This window comes from Diabrotica undecimpunctata, chromosome 3, assembly GCF_040954645.1.
Source record: "Diabrotica undecimpunctata isolate CICGRU chromosome 3, icDiaUnde3, whole genome shotgun sequence".
NCBI classification, from domain to species: Eukaryota; Metazoa; Arthropoda; class Insecta; order Coleoptera; family Chrysomelidae; genus Diabrotica; species Diabrotica undecimpunctata.
Genome location: NC_092805.1, coordinates 95,215,553 through 95,239,496, shown reverse-complemented (window position 1 = coordinate 95,239,496; position 23,944 = coordinate 95,215,553). Strand labels below are relative to the sequence as shown.

The following is a 23,944-nucleotide window of genomic DNA, read 5'->3' as shown; positions in this document are numbered from 1 at the left end:
CAATTATGTTGAAGAGATTGAGTATGTAAAAAATAGCATATATTTATTTCCAACCAATAAAGATGAAGACATAAAAACTATACATACACTAAAAAATAATAAATGACCAGCTATAGATACTCTCAGATCAGAAATGTTAAAAGAAGTTTCGGAACAAATTGCTAAACCATTGACTTATATAATCAATAACTGTTTCAGATTAGGTATATTTCCGAATGTATTAAGAACAGGTATCGTTAAACCTCTTTTTAAAGGTGGAGATTGTACTTGGAAACTATAGACCAATAAGCTTGACTTCGAATCTCAGTACAATCGAAAAAATTATAAAATCTTGTCTAAATAATTTTTTAAAGAAACATAATATATTATCTGAAAGTCAATATGGCTTTAGAGGTGGAAGGTCTACAGAAGATGCAATTGGTAAATTGATAAAAAATATTTACAATTTTTTAGATAATAAAAAAGCTGCTTTATGAATATTTGTCGATCTTTCTAAAGACTTGTTTACACGAGTAGAGTTGTGAGGAGAGTAGAGTAGCGAGTAGAGTCGACTCTACTCGCTACTCTAGCAAAAATGGCTTGATACCGTTCACACGAGGAGAGTTACAAGTATAGTACTTATGCTAGTATACTGTGGAGTAGGTGTTTGTTTAGTACAAAATGAATTCAAGAAAAAGAAAATTGATTCAAAATTGTTTAGCTACTGTTGCAAATGCATTTGTAACTGAGGTCGCTTTGTAACAAAGAAAAGAGTGGATGAGAGAGTGGCTTAAAAGAAGGAATACACACGGGGCCTCAGCTCTTTTATCTTGATAAGAATACATTTTTTTTTTCTTATTGTATTTTTTATTAACAAGTAATAAAAACCTGTAACTTGCCCGTGAGCCTTCAGTTTTCTTGTTTCTTTTTGCACCTTTCATGATTGCTTCCATAGGAATGAACCATTTCACGTTCGGAACGTATACATCGGCTGAACCTGAACCCCATTTTTTTTATTTTTGTATTTTTAAACACTCTTGATTATAAGTGCACCTTATATTCTTAATTTTTTGCTTGAGCTCGTTTACTCCAAAACCCCCTTTTGCCATTCTTTCGACGATTTCATCCTCCGCAGCTTGCCTCATACTTTTATTTCTGTAGGGTACACTACCTAAATTCCATAAACACTGGTATTCGCCATACATCTCTACAAGTTTTAAAGGGAAAGTGAAATGAAGTTCCTCTTCGGTGAACTTCAGTTTCACTATTTATACAAAACAACTCCAGACGGAATGACAGCGTCCCTATGCACTCTCCTACCTACTCTACTCTACCAGAATTGACCGCGTTCCATGGGTAGAGTGCGCAGGCGAGTGGATATTTTGGTGGTGGTGGTGGTAGTAGAGTAGAGTTACTTTGCCACATGTTGCTAGTCACTCTACTCTACCACGTACTATGCACTCTACTTGCTACTCTACTGCGCTGAGCGTTTTTACGGGTAGAGTTACTCTACTCTACCAAGTACTTGCATCATTACTCTACCCGTGTAAACGGGCCTTATAGAATTTGATACTGTAAACCACAAAATATTGTTACATAAACTAAGAAATTACGGCATTAGAGGTGTGGCCTTCAAATTGTTAGAGAGATTGTAAAATCAGCATGACCAGAACTGTGACTTACGGATTCCCGCAAGGAACGGTGTTGGGGCCGCTTTTATTTACTATTTATATAAACACATTACTTAAAGTACAGACCTTCAGGCCAGATTATAAGTTTCACTGACGATACAGCCGTTTTTTATAGCAATCATAATTGGAAAAAGTTAAATAGAAATGTCGAAATGGACTTTGTAAAAATAAAAAAATGGTTTCAACATAACCAGTTAACATTAAATATTGAAAAAACTAAATACTTGCCGTTTTCGTCATACACCATTGGGTTACCAAACTTCAACCAACTTGAAATTGACAAAGATACAACAATTCCAGAAGCAGAAAACATTAAGTACCTTGGTATTGTAATAGACAGACACCTAAAATGGGATCATCATATCAAATATGTAGTCCAAAAAATAAGAGGTTTACTCCCAAAATTCAAATATCTTGGCGACTTCCTGGATGTTCACCTCTTGAAGATTTTATACTATTCTCTAGTACAATCACAATTAGCCTATGGGATTATTGGATGGGGTGGAGCCTACAATGCTCACCTTAAAAATCTGAACGTTATACAAAATTGGATCATTAGAATAATATATAGAAGGGGTATAAGATCTTCAGTGGACAAATTATTTACAGACACTCATTTCATGGATTTAAACCAGTTGTACTTCTACAAATCGTTATTATATTTACACAGTGAGAAATTATTTCTAAATTGTACCCACTATACATATCAAACTAGAAATAGAAATTTAACGATATTAATACCAAAAAAAGAAAAATCCATTGGCTAACGTTGCATTGATTTTTTGGGATCAAAAATTTTCAATTGCCTACCATCTATCATCAAAACAATACACAACTATAAAAAAATTAAAAAAGAATTAAAACAATGGATCCATGGTAATAGATATAAATTGCATGAATTAATGAACAGGTATTAATGAGCTGAAATTTCAAATAAATGTTATATTTTTAAATTTTATACTATTTTACACATTTTTTTTTGTTATGAATAAACTCTATTATTATTATTATTATATATATATATATATATATATATATATATATATATATATATATATATATATATATATATATATATACGCGAAAACCATGGAGAACAAAAACGAGTGTAACACTTTGCTAATCTAATCCACTTTTGTCCAAACAGTTTATGCTTTTATTAGATACCGTCATTTAACTAATATCCAGTTAATTATGGGACATGGTGTATTCATAAATATACATTATGGTTTTGATAATAGGACTACTTTAATTGAAAATTTAAAGTCGCTAAAAATATTCTCGCTAATAATCTTTTTAAAAATAGTAATTACAATTACCATAGACTACTTGGCACATTACTTGCAATAAAATGAATACTATAAAAACCGCTATCTACGATAATACTTGTTAATAGAACTAATAATAGCCTATGAATAAACCATTAACGTCCAAGAAATGATCAAGTGTGGAGAGTTTACTCTAGTAATTTACATATTATTAAGTAGCACACGCGACAATGTTTTTTCTTCAATTATTATTAGCATGAGAATATCTGAAGTTGCCTTTCTTTATTATAGATGTGAGAGGTTGAAGTTCTCGTACCTATATTTATTTTAAGTAGTTCAAGTAAGTAATTCCTATTTAATAGAGGAAGGTCTCAGACGAAGTAGATCTTTATTCTTTACAATATACGTAATGATTATAGATAAGTAAGATACTTTGAGTCAATCTGATTAATGCTGGTTGTTAGGTGAAACCGTTACTTCAAATTTTGAAACCATAATAACATGTTCTATCTATTACAGTATTTACCTTAAGCTTACTTTTCAATATTAAATAAACGTGTTCGTTGTTCATTGCTTCTAAATCGTTGTACATATATTAAAAGAAAATATTGGTTTCCTTTTCAGACAAGTTTTCAAGGTCGCGTAACTCTTGACCCATATAAAAATATAGAGAAAATGAAGTATTATTCCACCTGTCGTCATTTAGTTATACTCCATTTTCATAAATAAGAGGTAATCAAGTTTAAAAATAGATTTTCAGTTATTTATCTGCCGCATGTTTAAAATTTTGTCTTCAGTGGTTAGTTGTACATACACTCCTCAACAAAGGAAATGAATATTAATAAATTTTCAACTTTTAACCCATAAGAGTTGCCATAAACGAACATCGTATTCTAATCGAGAATCTATAATCTAATAACAGATGTGGAAAAACTTGAAACAACGTATTATTTGTTCAATAAATCCTCATGACATTGTAACTGAACGCACTGATAATTTTGCTGTCAGATTGATATAAAATATTTAAGGAGAAACGAAATAAACATATTAACAACAAAACTATATAAAACCACCTCGAATAAATGTTTATTCGCTGAATTACACTGCTTAACATAGGGTTCCAATCTCATATGATGGCGAGTTGCATACTATATTTCATCTACAACAAGTTGGATATTTCATGTTTTTAGTATGTATATGTGTATATGATTATCACATATGTGATAATCACATTGCTGCGTCTTTTCGTTGTTTTCTCTCCAACGTTACCTAGTATGTGGTAATACATTTTAAACTTTGTTGATAAGAATTTTTTTGGACAGTGAGAGCTACAATACCATTTCAGACATGTTTTAATACATTTAAAATATAAATTTAATAAAAGTACCAAATTAGATGAAATATATTATGTATATTAGGTATGTTGATTGCAACTCGCAATCAACATACCTATACCTTATACCTTATGCTTCTATGCCTATATATATACTCAGTGACATTAGAAGTGTTACACACAGAAGGAATAATATTCTTGAACTTAATTTTTTGGCAACATGGTAGATTTACATCAAGAATGACCCCGTAGCTGAATACACTCCTGTATACGTCTAGGCATTGACAAAATTAGATGATCGATGTCTGCTTGTGGCACCTCGTTCCAAGCAACTTGAACTTCATGTATTACCTGTGCCAGAGTCTGTGGAGGATGGTGCAAAGTGGACAGTCTCATTCCCATCATATTCCATACATGTTCGATAGGATTTAAATCCGGAGCACGGGGTGGCCACGGCAAAACATTAACGCCAGCTTCTTAGAGAAAGTCCATAGTTTGACGAGCAATATAGGGACGCGCGTTGTCTTGCTGAAAAAAGTCGTCTCGACGGCCGTCGAGATAAGGCAGTAAAGTGGTTTGTAAGATGTCATCAACATAACGCGCAGCTGCCATATTGCCTCGAATAAACACAAGTGGTAATCGGCTACCATAGACAATAGCCCCCCAAACCATTACTCCAACTGTCCTGTGTACATGTCTCTCAACAGCAAACCCGATATCTCGTCGCTCTCCACGGCGGCGTCTTACCATCCTACGACCATCATGCATTCCTAAACAGAATCTTGATTCATCGCTGAATGCTACATTACGCCATTCTGCCACCCAATGCTGCCGTTCTCTGCACCAATTCAAACGTTGATAACAGTGATACGCAGTCAAAGGAAACACTAGTCGTGGGCGGAATGAAACCAGTCCAAAGGCTCGAATGCGACGATATAGTGTACACATACTAACAGGTCTACCTACTACTCCAAACCATTGGTCAGCAATTTGACGCGTAGTAGCAAAACGGTCTCGTAGAGCAAGTAATCTAAAGCGCCTATCTTGAAGCTCTGTGGTACGCCTCGGTTGACCAGTAGGTCTTCTTCGTGTTCCTCTACCTTCGTTTGTCCACACACGACAGACACGCATAACCGTCATTGTCGTACAATTAAGGCGACGGCCTATTTCGCGATACGATAAACCCATATCTCTATACGTAATAATTCTGCCCCTGTCAAAATCGCTTACATGGTGGTAATTTATTCCTTCTAGGTGTAACACTTCTAATGTCATTGAGTATATTTTATGTTTTTTGTAGGTTAACAAAACGAAAAAATTGTTGATCAGATTGAAGCCCTATGTTTATTAGTGAATATTATCGAATAAACATTTAATTCTTTTTCTTTATTACTAGATTGTCATAGACTTGATTTAGCGGCGATCTGTGTAGAGTAGTGAGCATTCATCGGACGCCTGTATCGGGCCGGTTTTTCTGTGCCATTATACATTAACATATAAGTGTATTAGGCCCCTTTTGGCAATTTTAGACTCCCCTCAGCCCCACCAAGCTCCAGTTGACCGTGTTAGACGTCCCGCCATCTCCCGTAGACACCATTTGTTGATGAAGTCGACTCAGAAATTACAGATAACAGATAGGAAAGAAGAAGGTAGACAGTAGGAAAAAATGAAGAATTAGTAAAGATGACTAAGAAGAGCCAGATGGCAGACACGAAGAAGACAACGACACATAAAAATAATTTGACAAACGCAACACCTTGAAATCGCGAATACGCGACAAAAATCCTATCACGTGACACCTTGCACACGTTAAACCGGTTAGGTAATGTGAATGTAATGCCCTCTTGGCACAACCCTTTTGGCCAGCCTGTTTACTTTTTCTATTTCATCATATTGTATTCATTACTCTTATCACGTGATACCTAACGCGTTACGATCGAAACGATGGGCGTGAAGATACGCATCTAACGTCTTTGTGGTATGATGTTATATTGGCTTTTTCTATATCATTCAATTCTATTCGTTAATTCCTATCATATGTCACCTCGCCCATCCCTGTATGTTAAGACATTTAGGCACTATATACCTAAGGCCTTTATGGACCATCGCCATGTTTGATTTTTCTACATTATTGTACCTCTCGCCTTCTCTTCTTTAATGAGCCATCATACACCCTTGTACTATAAGTCGTTTTGATGCTACATGTCTAAGGCCTCTTTGAATATCCACCCTCTACCCCTTAAACCTTCAATATTTAAAATTCACAAGGAAAATTAAATTCCTGTAGTTGGGTGTATACTATAAATCACAAAAGTTTTATTTAAAAACCCTTTATAAAAGGTATATAATTAAAAAGCCCCTTTCGGGCCCCTAATAGTCTTTTAGCAATGAGTCTAAATTTGCACTTTATAGGATTCGACAGACGTATTCTTCTCATTTTCAGAAGCGCCGGCCAGCGATTTGCTCAATGTAACATAAGAGCAGACAGAAAATTTTAGAGGTGGCTCGATTATGATATGGGGAGGCATTTGATTTGCAGGTCACAGTTTGCGGTATATATGAGAGAGCGATTTCAAATTTTCTTGCTGTTTGTTCCAATTATTACAGACAATTTCGTTCTTATTTAAGACAACAATCGCCCGCACGTTGCTAAAATAACAATGCAGTATCTTCAAGAGTTTGTTATTCAAGTTCTCGATTGACCAGCAGTCAGCCCAGACCTAAACCCAATTTAGCATTTTTGGGACTATCTAGAAAGACGCATAAGAGCCCGTGTCTTTAATAGCCCCAAATTCTTTAACGGAAGAATGGGAAAATTTAGATTTGGCTTACATACGATGTCTGATAAGAAGCCACAGATAAAAAGGGACGTCATTTGAGATAGTACCAGATTCTAAAAGGTTTAAGTTGTCCTTGAAATTCCTTATTTCATAGATTTTTATTTTTCATTTTTTTGCCTGTTAGACTTTTGAGTGATCTGTTGATTTTTTATAAGAATCTAGAATAGAATCTAGTCTAGAATAAACCACTGTTACATATTCCTACGTTTCATTCCGTGTCATTTCCAAAATAAAATTAGTAGATACTAATCAAAACCCACATATTTACCCACATGTAAACCTGGCAAATGCACTCATGATGGACTTGTTAGTCCGAAAACGTTCTGTTATATAGCCCGAAAGAGTCTTTTTAATTATAAACCGTTTATAAAGGATTTTTATAAAATGTACCTCTCATACATTGCGATCCCATGAGCCGTTCAACCACCACCATAAAACGAGCAAAAATCAGCAAAATGAACCTTAGTGATTTCTTATGGGATTTTACATGGCAAAATTCGCCAATCGGCGCAGTATACCTACTTGGAAACAACGGACGTGACACTATTAAGAAAGAAGTGAAGACATTCGAAGACAGTGCAAAATCGTTTCAGTTAACACATATGTACAAAAATGAAGAATAGATTGAAATAACCATATTGATAAAATGGCGCAAAACAGAATAGTAAGAAATCGCCAATAGGTCGAAGAACCATTGGGCGACCTAAAAAATGTTGAAATGATTTTTTAGAAGATACCGAAGATTAAACGGGCATTTTGCTTATTAAAAAGAATAAAGGTGAAGAATCAGACGACATGTCGGACATTAATATACAAATGTTAACAAATGTAGAACATGATCAAGAATATTTTGTCTTAGGACAAGCAATCATAACGGATAAAAGTAATCACACCAGACAAAAATAGAAGAATAAGAATGATAAAATAGAGATAAAATAAAGAAAAATGAATGGATGTGGGGTAAAACCAAAAGCTGTCGAATGCAGTTCTAAAATTTAATAAAGAACGCCTGGACATAACGAAACATAAAGATGGAAGATAGAACAAAGAGATTGGCCGCTGGAAACCATGTACTGCAAAAAACCAAAAGGTCGAAAATGCGATACAATAATGCTATATTAGCATTATAGAAACCTTTATTTTTTTAAAATGAATCGATATATGGGCTATTTATAGATGATGTAAACTCGTAGGAAGACCAGACGATTGTATTTTTCCTAACTAATCTTAGGATAACCGACTTTTTTTGTGTATATTCTATTAATCATTGGAAAGTTTATTATAATTTTTTACATATTTTTATTTACACTGTAAACTCGACATAGTAACCAGTACAGTCATCAGCATTGCGGTAATTTTATCGTTACAATTAACACCGCACACTTCTCTAACCTGATTTATTTCAGTTGACAAGTCGTTTACAGTTTCCATCTTTTTAAAAAAACAATTGGATGCTTCGGATGCTGACCGTTGGGTATCTCGGCCATTAACGGACTAACTCGTCACGCAAAACCAACAAATGCATTCATTAAATCACTGTTACGTTTTCATTGTCTACTTTTCTACTATTCCACTTTTCTCGATAAAATCAATCTTGTTTGACCACTAAGTAGAGGAAAAAATCGATATTGAGACAAGATTGTTGGATCTAAAAAAAATTCATTGGATATCTAGGTTAATATGAAAATTGACAGCGTATCTGTTGAATAATGTTATTATGTACAGTATTACTCCTGAAACAATGCTGCCGTAGAATTATTTTTCAGTTTAAATGTAGTATTGTAATAAAAAGTTAAGAAAAACTATGTTGCTTAGCGATATTTGAATAATGGCATTTATTTACAATGGTTGATATTGATTTAGCTAAACCATTGAAATACATTCCATCAGACGACTGATTTGACTATTAAATAATTCTTAAAATGTACGGGTCCATCAAATACAAGAAAAGCTTTGTGTTTATGCAGTAAAATGAATAGCAGTTTGGTTACCAGAACTTTTAGTAAATTGTTATCAACTGATAAATTTATATACTCTAATAATAAACTCTATCCGTTCTGACCTCAAAACGTGTTTTGAAAATCTTCAAAAACGCATTAGACAATGTCCCATGTCCTTATTTCGACTGCTATCTCCAGAAGCATTTTTGACGCTTTATTGGAATGTCAATCGAATGAATATTTTGGGGTTATATTGTCATATGCTTTACTCAAAAAAAAACATTACTTTAGGAATACAACTCAAAGTAATAGAAAGAAGGCAGTTACAAAGTGATAGGGACATTAACTCGCAACTCATAAGAGCATTTAATAAAAATATATCTAAAGCTGTGCGACAGATATTAGGAAATTTAATCTCGAAAAAATTGTACATCTTATAGAGTAAAACAGGAACATGAAGGTAATGAGACGAAAATGGCGACAAGTAGAAAAGAAACTTTGCAGCTTATGGATAAAAAGGGTAATTTAACAACAGACAGATAAAAAATAGTATTAAGAGTTCGACACTACATTATACACTCAACAAATCAACAATAAACACATAAATCAAAATGATAGACAAAACCAGGCATCTGAGAATATTCCAAAAATTAGTCCAGATGAGATATTTTCAAAAAAATGAAAAAGGACAGGGTGTGGAAGTGTATCAGCCAAGAGAACAGGCTGGTTATCCCTCCAACTACGGTACAAATGACTATCTATAGTGCATAAAAGTAACAATATTAAACTACAGTACTTGCATAACCACATTTTTTTATTTTTGAGGTTGTTTGAATCATTCCATGTCAGTTTGATCTAATCTTTTTACATCTTCCATTGTTATATAGGTGTCCTTTGCGTCTACGTGAAACCATGATTTTTCATATCGTTTAACTCAGCAATTTATTTTTTTCGTTGGAATTTATCTCGATTTTGCTCGTTTTTATGTGTTTTCGGTGGAAGAACCACTGTATCCCCACAAACTTGTTGCTTGGGTCGTGCTAAAGATGAGCGACGTATCATTTTGAAGTCGTATTATGCGCAAACCTGAGACAGGTATCGTGTTATCATAAGTTTTCGTGCCGATATTCCTAAATTTTTCTTGTTCTTCTATCAATCTTGCAATTCTAAAAGTGTAACGTATCAGCATACGTCTCCAGAAGAAGATCTCGAACGGATATATGCTGTGTTTGTCGATTTCCTAGAGGGTTCAACATTCCGATCCATATAGAAAAACTGTAAAGACTAGGCATGTGACCGATCTAATTTTATTACCTACACTGATTTCAGGGCTTCTTTGGAGAGTTTTCTTCCATCGGTGGTGACACCGCCATTCCATCTATCAGTGGCCTTCCGCATAATCCATTCCCCATATTTATGGAATATGCGGTTACAGCAACAACCACGTTAGTACGTTAACCAAGAGCGTTAGTAAAAAGCACATCCAGATTATCAGGAACCGCTTCGCCTTACTTGCTATGTTGAAATTTATTCGACAGTTGTTGCAGTATTACCAACTCCTAGAAAAATACCCCCAAGGTCAAGATTTTTTTTTTTCGTAAACTTTTACGGTATTTTAATGGTTATTCTGCTATTCTGGCTGAGATGAATCCAAAAAATTTATCTTGAGTTATAAATGGTGTAACTAACACGATTTACGCCTTTATTACATATAGATGTCAAAATTTGAATTTATTGGAAGAGTTGTACAAGGACACACTTTTACTAGCTGATAAGCTACAAAACGAAATTTTTTATTTTTACAAAAATCTGAATTTTAAGTTTATAGCTGCTGGAAAACCGTATTTAACAAAAATTGTGTTAAAAATTTTTCCGCAATATAATCCTGAGCTATAATATTAGAAAAGGGACTTTTTGGAATTATATAGTATAGTACATCCACTAATAATTTTCCAACATAAACATGTCTTATTCTGGTATCAAAGAGACCGCCTTTCAAATCAAGGTTGTCAGACATATTTCCTAAAATTCCTAAGGTTATATTTAAAAAATATTCTCTATTCTCTATTCGTTATTATTCAATTGCTAGTCAACGAACGACACTCTTAAAAAATAATATGAACTTATTCTCAAAAATATATATATAAATTAATTAACTAGGTACTAATATTTACATGGACTCTTCACTAATGAATTAAAGCAACCGTGAACTTTGTATATATTACTTATATTCTAAGTAATTTTCGAATATTGGCAACATTGTAGTCTGGAGAGAATTTGAACGTTCGACGTTGCCCTGTTGGTGAATTTAGCGGTAATACTTTTATAGATATAATGATCGACTTTTAAGAAATCAGACAACTTTTAAGAATCCAAGTTCTCAAAAACGGTTTCAAGAATTGTATTATTTTTTTCCAAATTTCATTGATTTTATACCTTACCTGGAAACATGAAAAATTGCAGATATATTAATAATGGTATTAAGGTTATATTCACTAATTTTAAACTCATGCATTATGGCAACAGCGCGAAGCGCAAAGCCATAAATTCTAATGAACACCTGTTGTCTGGCTATGCGATACCCTAAAATATTTCCTATTGCAGAGGCGGAGGCTTATAAGGTATAGGTAATATAAGTTATAAGTAATATTATATTTTTCTAGGATGGCATTTTTTAAGATGCATCAACTTCTGTGTTATCAATAAATAATGACAATTATGTTAATGACAGCTCTGAATTAAAAAATAAAGATTTGCACGTACAATCCCAAAGAATAGTTTTAAATATGTATGAGTGTTTGAAAAAAGAAAATATTGGGATGGCTGATAATGCAATTGTTTCGAGAATTCATGTATTAAAAAAATCGGGTATAAGACGATATATACAATTATTAAATTAGGCACAGTTACAGATCATTCCTTAAAACGAAAGCGACCAAATAAAAAATTGGGTAGGATTGACACTGCTGCAAAAGACGTTATTCAGCGAACAGTTTACAATTTTACAGGCACACTGACGATTCTTTTCAGTCCTTCTAATTAATTTCTTTACAGCTATCGCGATGCATCTTGAACACTAGTATTCATTATTATACAGTGTGTCGCATTTAAGATGAAGACAACTCTATATATCAGCTACTAAAATACATACAGATTTGACATTTTGCACAGTCATACATGTTGTTAGTGCACATTTTTTTAAGATAGTCATCTGAAATTTAAATTTTAAACGCGGCTTACTCCGAATCCACAAACAGGGTAAATTTTCGATATTTTGCTTCGCGTTAGAGAAATCGGAAAAACTTATTTGGAAAAGTTGTTCCACTTATTGTAAACGCACATACCAAATTTCATGACAAAATTCGCAATTTTAGTTTTTCAGTATTATTTGTAATCTCGATCCTAAATCTACAATTGGCTGTCTAAAGATGCATCTCGGGACAGCCAACTGTCCGTTTTAGAATCCTGACTACAATTGAAGAGCTTATTTCCAAAGTGTCTTACATCCATATAATGAAATCCATGAAATTACAGATTTTCATACAAATTTAACATACAAATTATACAATTTTACAATTTTCATATGCACTTTTAAATGGTAAATAAGAAGTTGTTTTGGTACATATAACTTTATTCTAGACTTGAAGAAATCTATAAAGTTTAAAAAAAGAAAATTTAAAAAATCGAAATTTTGGATTTAAGACACTGGAAATAAGCTCTTCAATTAATGAAAAAAGTAAAAGTGCGAATTTTGACATAAAACTTTGTTATGTGGGGTTAAAATAATATTTGGAACATCTTTTCCAAATAACTTTTTCAGATATCTCTAACTCGAAGCAAAATATTGAAGATTCACCCTGTTTGTGCATTAACAGTAGGCCGTGTTTAAAAATTAAATTTCAGTTGACTATCTTAATTGCTGGATAGACAATGTTTTAAAATTTTCTGACAGAATGAGCCATTATTTACAGATAATTGTAAAAAAATATTATGTGTTGCGTTCTGCACATACGATGACCTCAATATAACAATTTTGGTCATCCTGAAGGGGGAGAGAAGATATTCTGTTCAATCTAGAACTCGCTGGTTTCCCCCTTTTTGGATTGAGTATGTATATTAAAATAAAAGAAAAGAAATGAAAACCAGTGGACTGTATAAAACTCTATTTTAACAAGAAGTAAAAGCAATCATAAATATACATAAACACACACAATTACAACTAAAGAAGAATATATACAAACTTAAATATTAGTCAATAAGAAACGACACACAAAAAGAAAACCATAAACAAAACCATAGATAGAAATAATATTATACAAAAAAGAAATAAAAATATGAATATATATGTTATATAAAAAATTGATATTAAACGTGATTCAAATTATATATTCAAATACAAATATTAATACAATAAATTCAAAAGTATACTCGGTAACTCAAAAGTATACTCGGTAACAAAATACACATTAAATTAATAATAAAATTAAAATGCAATTAATAAACTCATCACGTAAAAGCTCTGATATACATACAAAACAAAAGAATGAAATTATTACAATATGAAAAATATACAAATCTACATAAAGGTGATGAAATGTTCTCGATAAAGTTCAATCGCGATCGCGGCACAACTGATAAAAAGTTCGAAGCAACTATGACATCTATATACCAAGTAAACGTACTTGATATATGCAGCAACAAAATTATAGTGTATTGTAGCTTACCCCATAAATTATTTCAGCCACGATGAGATTGCGAACCCTCTGGTTCGGTGAAAATTCAGGAATAATCTCGCCTTTTTTACAAGACGAAGTTTTTGTGGTAGGTGCACAACCCTCAAACCAAAATAACACTTGTCTGTCGTTTGGGAGACAAAACTCGACTCTCTTACATGACCGCAATGAAGTGTCTCAACGCGCTGATCTTAACTTCAAAAACACATATCCTTATCTGGCATATGGAACTCGCCCTTATCGCCGTTATCTCGCAGATGGCTCATCTTGGAATGTTTAGCCCTTAAAACTGCTGTGCCCTTGTACACGCAAATCTCGTTTAAATATACTACGGGGAGAATCAAAACTAACAAAAAAAAGTCTGTTCATATTATATAAATATTTATATATCGTTGCGAAACTGCAACATTATGGTTTATGTAAAAACTAAATAATAAGTCCAATATTCTTATAAATCACTAAAATTAACAAGCTTTAATTTGAAAGAATTAATTTGTTATTTATTCGGTGTTGTGAGCCCGCTCCCATTTGAAAAAAAAAACTGATTCTGTCCTTTGAAGAGTCCTATTCAAAAATGCCCCGTTTAAACAAATCGAAGGTTGAAGGGTGCCGGACATTTTTGCCGGAAACAATTCAAATTCAAAAGATCACCTTTTTCTGCTACGGAAAATATTGCTCCGATTTCTCACCAAAATCAATGTTGATACTTTAGTTTAGATACTCTTGAATCTCAAAAATACTCATTTACATATTTTTCAAGCCTCGAAAATGCATATTAGGTATCGCATTTTTCGGATTTTAAATCGCTTATATCTCCAAAACTATTAACTTTTGAGAAAAATGACATAGATCTTATTTAGAGTCACCCAAAAACCTAAAAAATATTTTTTGGAGCACAAAAGGTGATATTTTGAATTTGTTTAAAAAATTGTTTAAACAATTTCTGCCCAAAAATTGAGAAATTTTCCTGAATATAATTATGTAAAAATTAATAAAAATTATATGATTTTTCTTGAAATATGCGTTTGATAACTGATCCCTTTTCTTAATTTCCACGCCAATGGTCGGCATCGACATCAAAGAACCTCAAAAGCCGACGCTTGGCAAATTGACAATGGAAAAAGTATAAGTGTACGTCATTTTTTCAACAAACAAATATTCGGTCATATTCGATGTCAGATATTCGGTTTGGGATTCCATCCACATTTTGTACACCACAAACATGCTACTCAGACAAAATAATTTTGTCACGAAACGATAATGGAAAAATGTAAGACTTGTAAACAATAGCTAAATTAACGCGATAAATTAATATTCAGTGTCTGTCTGGTATTACACAGCCCCGCCGAAGCGAAATTCAAAACTCGTGACTAAAAGTGAACGAACCGTTTAGGGACCGTCACCAAATACGAGTAAAACAAAATAGCATAAATTATTTAACCCTGTTAAGGTTCAGTACACATATTATGGATACATAAATTCAATTTTGGTAATTTTGAAGAATTCTTTGGTCAATTTTACATTCTTTCATGTTTACGCATATTAATCAAATGGTAATGTGAAAGGATTCAAATGGTAATTTAAGATGATATGCATTTGCTAAGTAAAGTTAGAATCTAAATTATATTAGAAGTCATTAATAGTGATCACAACTTACATTTAAAGTCGTCAGTATCAGGTGCTGTAGCACATTTGAAAAGGTTAGGTTAGGTTTAAATTTTGAAATAAAAAAGCTTCATAACAGGAACTAATATAAAACAAATTTTGTTATTAGTTTGGCTATACAACTATTATTACTATAGATCAGGTGGTGTATGTTTTGAGTGGATGGAAAGTACTTCTTTTTAATAAATAATATATTAACAAAATTCAGTATTTTTACTTGTGTTTTCTCATATTTATATACAATAGAAAATCTGAAACCCACTTTTGAAAACCCACGCATAGTAAAATTATGATTTATAGTGATAGTTTGAAGCGGTTTATGCAAACAACTACGTTAATATATGTTCCACCCCGTTGTGCTTATTTTAAAACAGCTACCGCTTGGTCTATTATATGTAGAGACAATTTTAGTAATATGTATAGTGAAATTAATTTAAAGTTGATCCAGTAAACGGTCAGAACGAACACCGCTGAGCGACCCTGCTGTTGTTAAATTTTAGGAATATATTCAAAACGCTTCAGGAGACGCATACGTTATATCGGAATATCTGTCCGAGAGAAGAATTATGGTGGACAAGGGCACGAGCGTCGACGTGACGGCCGGGGATCCCCAGGGATCTGTTTTCAACCCGACGCTATGGAACCTGGCATATGACAGGGTTATGAACTATGGGGCACAACCCATTTCGCATTCCACACAGGTCGAACTACAATGTGCGGGGGCGTTTCTTAACACCCAAAAAACACGTAAAGTACCTGTGAGTGTCGTTGCACCAGAATGGAAACTGGGGGGGGGGAGCACTTGCGGGAAGTGATCTTGACGGCTGCGAATAGTACGACTGCGCTAGGGAGGATAATACCAACATTAGTAGACACAAATATGAAAGGAGAAGGGCCTTATAAGGTGTTGTGCAGCAGATCGTCCTTTACACCAGTCTGGAGTGGGCTAGACAGAACAAGTCTGCTGTGAGTGGCATGCGCCTACAGGACTGTGTCTGCGGCGGCCTTGTTTCTCTGCATGTGTTGGTAGTGAAAAAAAGTGCTATGTGAGAGAAGAGAGATTACTATGGCCGAGAGAAGACAAGAAAGGGAAATGTCAATTAAAAGATCTCAAGAAGGATGGAACAACACGGAGGATGTGGCACAGTGGACAAAGATGCTGATCTCGAACCTAAGAGATTGGGTGGATTGGTCAAAGCCAACTGGATTATTTCCTAACGCAGGTGCTCACAGAAGACGGGTGTTTTAGGAACTACCTCTCTAGATTTGTAAAAGCTGACACGGGTGAATGTCTATACTGCGGACACCCGGACACTGTAACACATACGTTGTTGGAGTGCAACACATGAATAGTAGAAAAGAACTGAATGAAAGGAGAGACTGGTGTGAATTTTGTTACAGTCAGATAAATGATGTGAGAAACTGATTGAAAATAAAGCAGGTTGAACTTGTGTACGCAACTATAACCGTACACTAATCAAGAAGAAAGAAGAGGAAGAAAGACGGTTTTACCAACAACAAAGGTAAGAGAGAAAGACGTTGTAAGTTAGAGTAAGAAGGTATAGGGAATACGTTTTGATAAGAGGCGAACAGGTGAGTCAGACTGCTGGGAAGGAGGAAATGACCAGCTGGAAGTGATGCCGTTTTAGGAGCGATGAGGGTCTTCCACGCGCTATCTGGAATGGGATTCTCCTCAAAAATGCCCAATTTTTGGAAAAAAAAGGAGGAAGGAAACAGGGGAAATGGACAGGGAGTCTTCTTGATACTGATAGTCTGTGGATAAGTTAAGGTAGTGCTTCGGAATGTTGCTCGGCCTTACAGTTGCCATTCTGGTTCCGGAGCTTTGGAGAGGGCGTTTTAAAATACTTCGCTTACTACTACTACTACTACTATCGTCGGGACTACGAAGAATGAATCCTGCACTAAGGTCAGTCAGACGGCGTCCTGGACTGAGATGTCTTTAGACATTTCAGAATTTTAGACCTTCGCCCTATAAGGTCGAAAAAAAAAACGGTTCATTGTTAAAACTAACTATCTTGTTTGTTGGTGACACTTGTGCATCTGCCTTAACCATTAGATTCTCGCAGTATTCCTTCCATCTTTTTAGTATATCTTGCTTGGCAGTGAGTAGGATTTCGTTCTCGTCTTTAATGGTATTATGATTTGCAGTAAAGGAGCGTGATATTTGTCACAACAAAATAGTCGGTCTAAATTGAACTAAAAAATAATATAAAGCATACGATCAGATATAGTAAGTTCGCTGTCAGTCGTTAACAGCTTTTTTGAGAAAATTATGCGAAAAATAATACGAACATTAGTTGTATATTTTATAAGCTACATATTCGCTGTCACTTTTCAGTTACAATATTTTAATCTATCTCTGGTTAATCAATCACCATCCTTCGTTAAATTTATGTATTTTCTTGATATATTCTGTGATATATGGGTCCAAGCGGCTTAGTTTTATGGTTTTAGATTCTGTGAGTAGAAAAAAGACGTAATACAAAACATAATTCGTAAATAATAACATACTTTGCAAAGATCCAATAGGCAGACTATAAACAATGAAATATGCTGCGTTTTTTTTTATAAAATAAACTAATATTTGAACCAATTTTGTCTAAAAAAGTATAATATAAGTAATAGGTAAAATTATATGCAAATAATATTTTAATGAGTGTATTATTGTTTCAGGTGAGGTTCCTTCATGTAACGTAGTAGATGGATAAGTAAGTGCTTTATATTGATTAACTATTATATAATTAGAAAAATAGTTTTCCATAATAATACGTACGAGTAATAAAAACCTCGTAAAATGTACATAATAAAGATGATTGCAAAATTTTATGAGTGTATTACTAAATGAAGGTTGACGACGAAGTTTTGCAAAGATGGAGGAGGACCTTACTTCGATGACGTGGAAAAGATAACTTTTTCGTGTGAAATCAATCTTCGTTTTATTTCTAATTTGATCGTAATGACATTTACCATTGATGATACAGAAATGTAAAACTACTTAAAACGCACAAAATTCTTCTTATTTTAATTAGTATCATTTGTTTTGTATTTACATCATCTGAATAAGCCTGTAGCAATATAACAACCCATCAGAAACGGTGCTCGCCAATGTGTGACAATGTAATTCGAGCTAACTAACGTTGGGAGCTAATTTGTTTTGGGTTTCGACTAGCTTTAGTCTCTCAAGTGTAGATAGGTCTTATCTAAAATGCAAATCTGAACAGAAAAAATGGCAGGGGCAAATAAGAGAAGTAATCATTAATCATATCTATTATACATTGAAATTGAAATGAAATGAAATTTCAATAATAAAAAACAAATCCAAAGGCCGGAAAACCAAAACTAGAAACCTTGTGTTAGCAACAGCATAAATTTCACACATTTCTTTGTCATTACAATTTAAAAATTTACAAGTAATTTCAATTTTACGAAAATACTTAGAAATGTGGTAGCGAAGTACTTAGCAATTACTTGGGATGTGAGCTAAATGAACAATGGGACCGCAGCCTTGAAATAAAACGACGCATTGAGATAGATAGAGATGATAAGGAGACAAAAAACAGAAATGAGTGAATTTGTTCGCATAGTTAACATTACGGAGGAACAATGGACTGAGCATTTCACGAAATTATATGGAGAAGGAGAAGAAGAGAACAGAGAAATAATCATTAACGAAACTCACGATAGAGTACTAATATCAGAAGAAGAGCTACAAGAACGAATAAAAAAATTAAAAAACAGAAAAGCACCTGGTCCTGATAAGATAAATAATGAACTGCTAAAATATGGAGGAACAACACTACGCAAATGGCTCCTAAAATTATTCGTCGATATAATAAATACCGGAGTAGTACCAGCGGAATGGAAGGAAAGTCTCCTGCTACCGATACTTAAAAAGGGAGACTCGAGAAATCCTGAAAATTATAGAGGCATTAACGGCAGTCATAAAAGATAAAATCGAGGAAAAAGCGAACATAGCAGATGAACAACAAGGCTTCCGGAAGAACCGCAGCACAATAGACGCAATTTTTATTATCAGACAAATAATAGCGAAGTCTATTGAATATGGAAAACCAGCATACATGTGCTTTGTAGATTTAAAAAGTGCTTTTGTCAGGGTGAAGCGAAATGACATCTTAAATTTATTACAAGCTGAACAAATAGACCATAAGATAATAAGGACAATTAATGAAATTAACAAGAACAACAAGACCAGAGTTATAATGCCAACAGGGGAAGCAGAATGCATAGAACTAAAAGGAGGAATCCGCCAAGGAGACTCTCTCAGCCCATTGTTATTCAATATGGTGATGAATCAAATAATTCACGAAGTAAGAAAACGACACGGATACCACATGGGAGCGCATAAAATCACGATACTATGACTATGCAGTACTAATTGCTGATAACGAAGATAACCTACAAAGGCAGCTCCACACCTTCAATATCACAGCAAACAAACTTAATATGAGAATATCAGTAGAAAAAACTAAATATATAGTGATCAGTAAAGAGCCGCGTAGATGCAAACTAGTAATAGACGGCAAAATTGTAGAACAAGTAATGAAATTCAATTACCTAGGAGTAGAGATCACTAGTGACAGGGATATAAGAACAGAGACCACAAGGCAAGCATCAAAAGCGGCAAGAGTAAGTGGTTGCCTCCGAGAAACCATATGGAGAAACAAATATCTGACCATGGAAAGCAAAATGAAAGTATACAAGACACCAGTAAGACCAATCCTAACATATGCAGCGGAGACAAGGACCGATACAAGAAAGACGAAACAACAAATCAACAATATCGAAATGAAAGTATTAAGATCAATAGCGGGCATATCATTAAGAGACAGACAAACCAACAGAAGTATACGCGAACAATGCAAAATTCAAAATATTAACAGGTGGATAAAAACAAGAAAAAAAACTGGAACGAAGATGTAAACCGAATGGAACCAGATAGATTAGCGAACATCTGTAAAAACAACAAGCCGTATAGCAGAAGACCCGTTGGAAGGCCGCCAAAAAGGTGGAAAGATAATACAGTCAACAACGACTGAAACAGAATAAGAGGCAGACAAACAGGAGGAATCCTAGTCGCGCGAAGAAGAAGAAAATTGAGATAGCCAGAATCATTTTCAATAAGATGAAAACAGTATTATGCAATGGAAAACTGGGAATAGAAATTAGAACTAGAGCATTGAGATGCTACGTATTCTCTACCCTTTTATATGGAGTTGAAGCCTGGACAATTACGGACGCAACTGAAAAAGACTTGCAAACTTAGAGATGTGGTGTTATCGAATAATGTGGAAAATATAGACGCAACACGTAACAAACACTGAAACATTAAGATGAAAAAAGAATTACTCAATACTATAAAGGAAAGAAACATGAGCTACTTTGGTCACATACTAAGAAATGAAAAATATGAGTTATGCGATTTGTTAGACAAGGGAAAGTGGAAGGAAAAAAGAGGACCGGGGAGACGACGCACGTCCTGGTTGAAAAATTTAAAGCAGTTTAGTGGAAAAACAAACATAGAACTCTTCAGAACTGCTACAGAGTAAAATGATCCGTGGTGATCGCCAATGACCTTAAAGTATGAAGCACACGAAGAAAAAGACATTATTATAATATAAAGATATAAAAAAAATTATCAACCACAAAATTAGGAAGTACTCACCCCAAAATAGATTTAAAAATATAAATGAATATGAACATAAATTCCACTTTAAATACACGAAAGAGATGTATAAAAAATGTTTACCATTTTTATATATAGCTAGAATAAGCTAGTTACAGGGTTTGAATACGGGGATACACAAAAAGTAAATGAGAAAGAACTGAAATAATTGGAAATTGAAATTGAAGAATAATGATTAGACGGAATATGTAGTTGATAGGAGGCTGAACTCCACTATTTCTAGAAGAAAAATAGTAAAACAAAGCAGAACGTTATCAAATGAATAAAATCAACAGAAATTGAAATAAAATAATTATTTAAAGCAAAATAACAAAAATGCGACGTTAATAACGTTACAAGCGAACGTATTCCATGCCATCGGTCAAATTCAGCCTGATTTTTTGCGAGAGAGTCATGGAAAATAATTGGAAATTTTGGATGGCGATCATTTGAACGATGTTATGTTCCATACATAATGGCACCGAAAGGCCTTTCAAAACAAATTTCGATGGTATCTTACATACACATTGTTCACATAGTAAGCGCTTAATTCAAGACCGTATATATATATACTTACTTAGATCGACTCTTTCGTTAGTGAGTGTTTCCAGAACATCTATAATCTTTTTTCTTGATTTATATGACATGTTACCCGAGTATTAGAATCATCATCATTATCACTGGCTCGACAACCCTTTTTGGGTCTTGGCCTGTTCCAGGATTCTTCTCCATTCTGATCTGTTTCGTGCTTTTTTTCTCCAGTTTTTTATTTTTAAGGTTGTTATATCATTTTCTATTTGTTCTAAGTATCTCAGTTTCGGTCTTCCTCTTGTTCTTTTTCCTACTGGCATCTGTTTGAATATTTTGTTTGGTATTTCGCCTTCTTCCATTCTTTCTACATGTCCTATCCAAAGCAGCCGTCCTATTTTAATGAATGTTATAATATCCGGATCCTGGTATATTTTGTATAGTTCAGAGTTGTATCGTCTTCGCCATATTCCGTTTTCTTTTGTGCCCTTATATATGTGTCGCAAGATTTTTCTTTCGAAGGTGGCTAACAACGTTTCCTCTCTTTTAGTGAGTGTCCAAGTTTCTGAGCCATATGTGAGTACCGGTCTTATTAGGGTTTTATATATTTGGCATTTTGTCTTTCTTGTGACGTTATCTGATCTTAGGTGTCTAATTAAGCCATGGTAACATTTATTTGCAATAAATATTCGCCTCTTCACTGCCTCCGTAACGTTAAAATCAGACGTGACTAGGGATCCCAAGTATACAAAGTTTTTTACCCCCTCTATGTCGTATTCTTCTATTGTTATATTTTGTGGCTGCCTTATTTCTGCGTTTTTACTTACCTGCATATATTTTGTTTTGGTCTGATTGATTTTAAGACCACTATTTTGTGCAGCTCGTTCTATTTGGTTGTATGCCTTTATCATTTCTCTTCTTGATCTTGCGATTATGTCAACATCATCTGCAAATGCTAGTATTTGCACGCTTTTATTAATTATTGTTCCTCGTGTATTGACTGTTGTGTCCCTCAGTATTTTCTCGAGTACGATGTTGAACAAGATGCATGATAGAGCGTTTCCCTGGCGTAGTCCCTTTTTCACATCTATTGTTTCCGTTAATTCATTTTGTATGATTCTACTGTCTACTTTTAGAGATTCTTTTATCAGTTCTATTAGTTGTGTCGGTATATTAAATTCTTTCATTGCTTTTATTAAGAATTCTCGGTTTATATTGTCATATGCGCTTTCAAAGTCTATGAAGAGATGATGTGTGTCGATGTTATATTCACTTGTTTTTTCGAGGATCTGTCGCAGAACAAATATCTGGTCTATTGTTGACTTCTGTCTACAGAAGCCACTTTGGTATTTGCCAACTATTTTTTCAGCGTGTGGTCTAAGTCTTTCATAAATGACATTGGACATTATTTTGTATGCTGCATTCAGCAGCGTGATTCCACGGTAGTTTCCACATTCTAACTGATTTCCTTTTTTATGTAATGGTACAATAATACCGCTATTCCACTCCGTTGGTAGCTGTTTATTCGACCATATCTTTGTTATCAATTCATGTATTGTTTTTTGTAGTGCGTCTCCTCCTTCCTTTAGTAACTCCGATGCTATTTGATCCGATCCCGGTGCTTTATTGTTCTTTAATTTTTCTACTGCTGCTCTAATCTCGGCTATTGTTGGTGGAGTCTTTTCTCTGTTGTCTGCTTGGTCTAATGGTAGATAGATAGATAGATAGATAGAACGTTTATTGACCACTTTACATAAAGTTTGAAGTCCGTATAAAAAATACAATAAAAGATATAATAATGTAAACTTAAAATTAACTTAACCATATTGGCTAAAGTAATATACATATGTAAGTATTAGCAGAAGAATTAAAATTTAAAATTTAAGATAAAAAAATCTCTAACAAAAAAAAAACAAACCTAAACTGTCACATAAAAAATCTTTGAAATATGGAAGTAACAAAAATGTGCAAATAATTAAGAATATTCCCGAATCGATGACTAAATAAACTAATACATAAAACTTAGTACATTTTAATAGCAATAATACAATGTGATATGTAGATAGTAAATCGACAGTATTCTGACCAAACTGGGTACACGTTATAAAGGTGTATTGAGGTATTCTGTCTTTGAGTAAAAACAATATGTTAAAAAATGCTTTCTGATCCTATTTTTAAACAGTGGTGGAGACAGAATTTTTATTTCGTTAGGCAGATAGTTATACAAGTGAATATCAATTGAATTCTTTGTGCTCTTTGATAG

The 23,944-nt window shown here is 33.8% G+C and overlaps 1 protein-coding gene across 4 annotated transcripts in view; it reads left to right on the top strand.

Annotated features, from left to right (window-relative positions):
• The window catches only part of Arl4 (ADP ribosylation factor-like 4), a 255,791-nt gene that overhangs the window by 85,198 nt on the left and 146,649 nt on the right, over positions 1-23,944 (top strand). The window contains exon 2 of one of the 4 annotated variants that reach the window (XM_072526326.1): positions 18,144-18,178. The exons of the other annotated variants lie outside the window; for them this stretch is intronic. The gene's annotated coding sequence lies outside the window, so the exon portion shown is untranslated. The remainder of the gene's footprint in view (positions 1-18,143; positions 18,179-23,944) is intronic. 4 annotated transcript variants of the gene reach the window in all.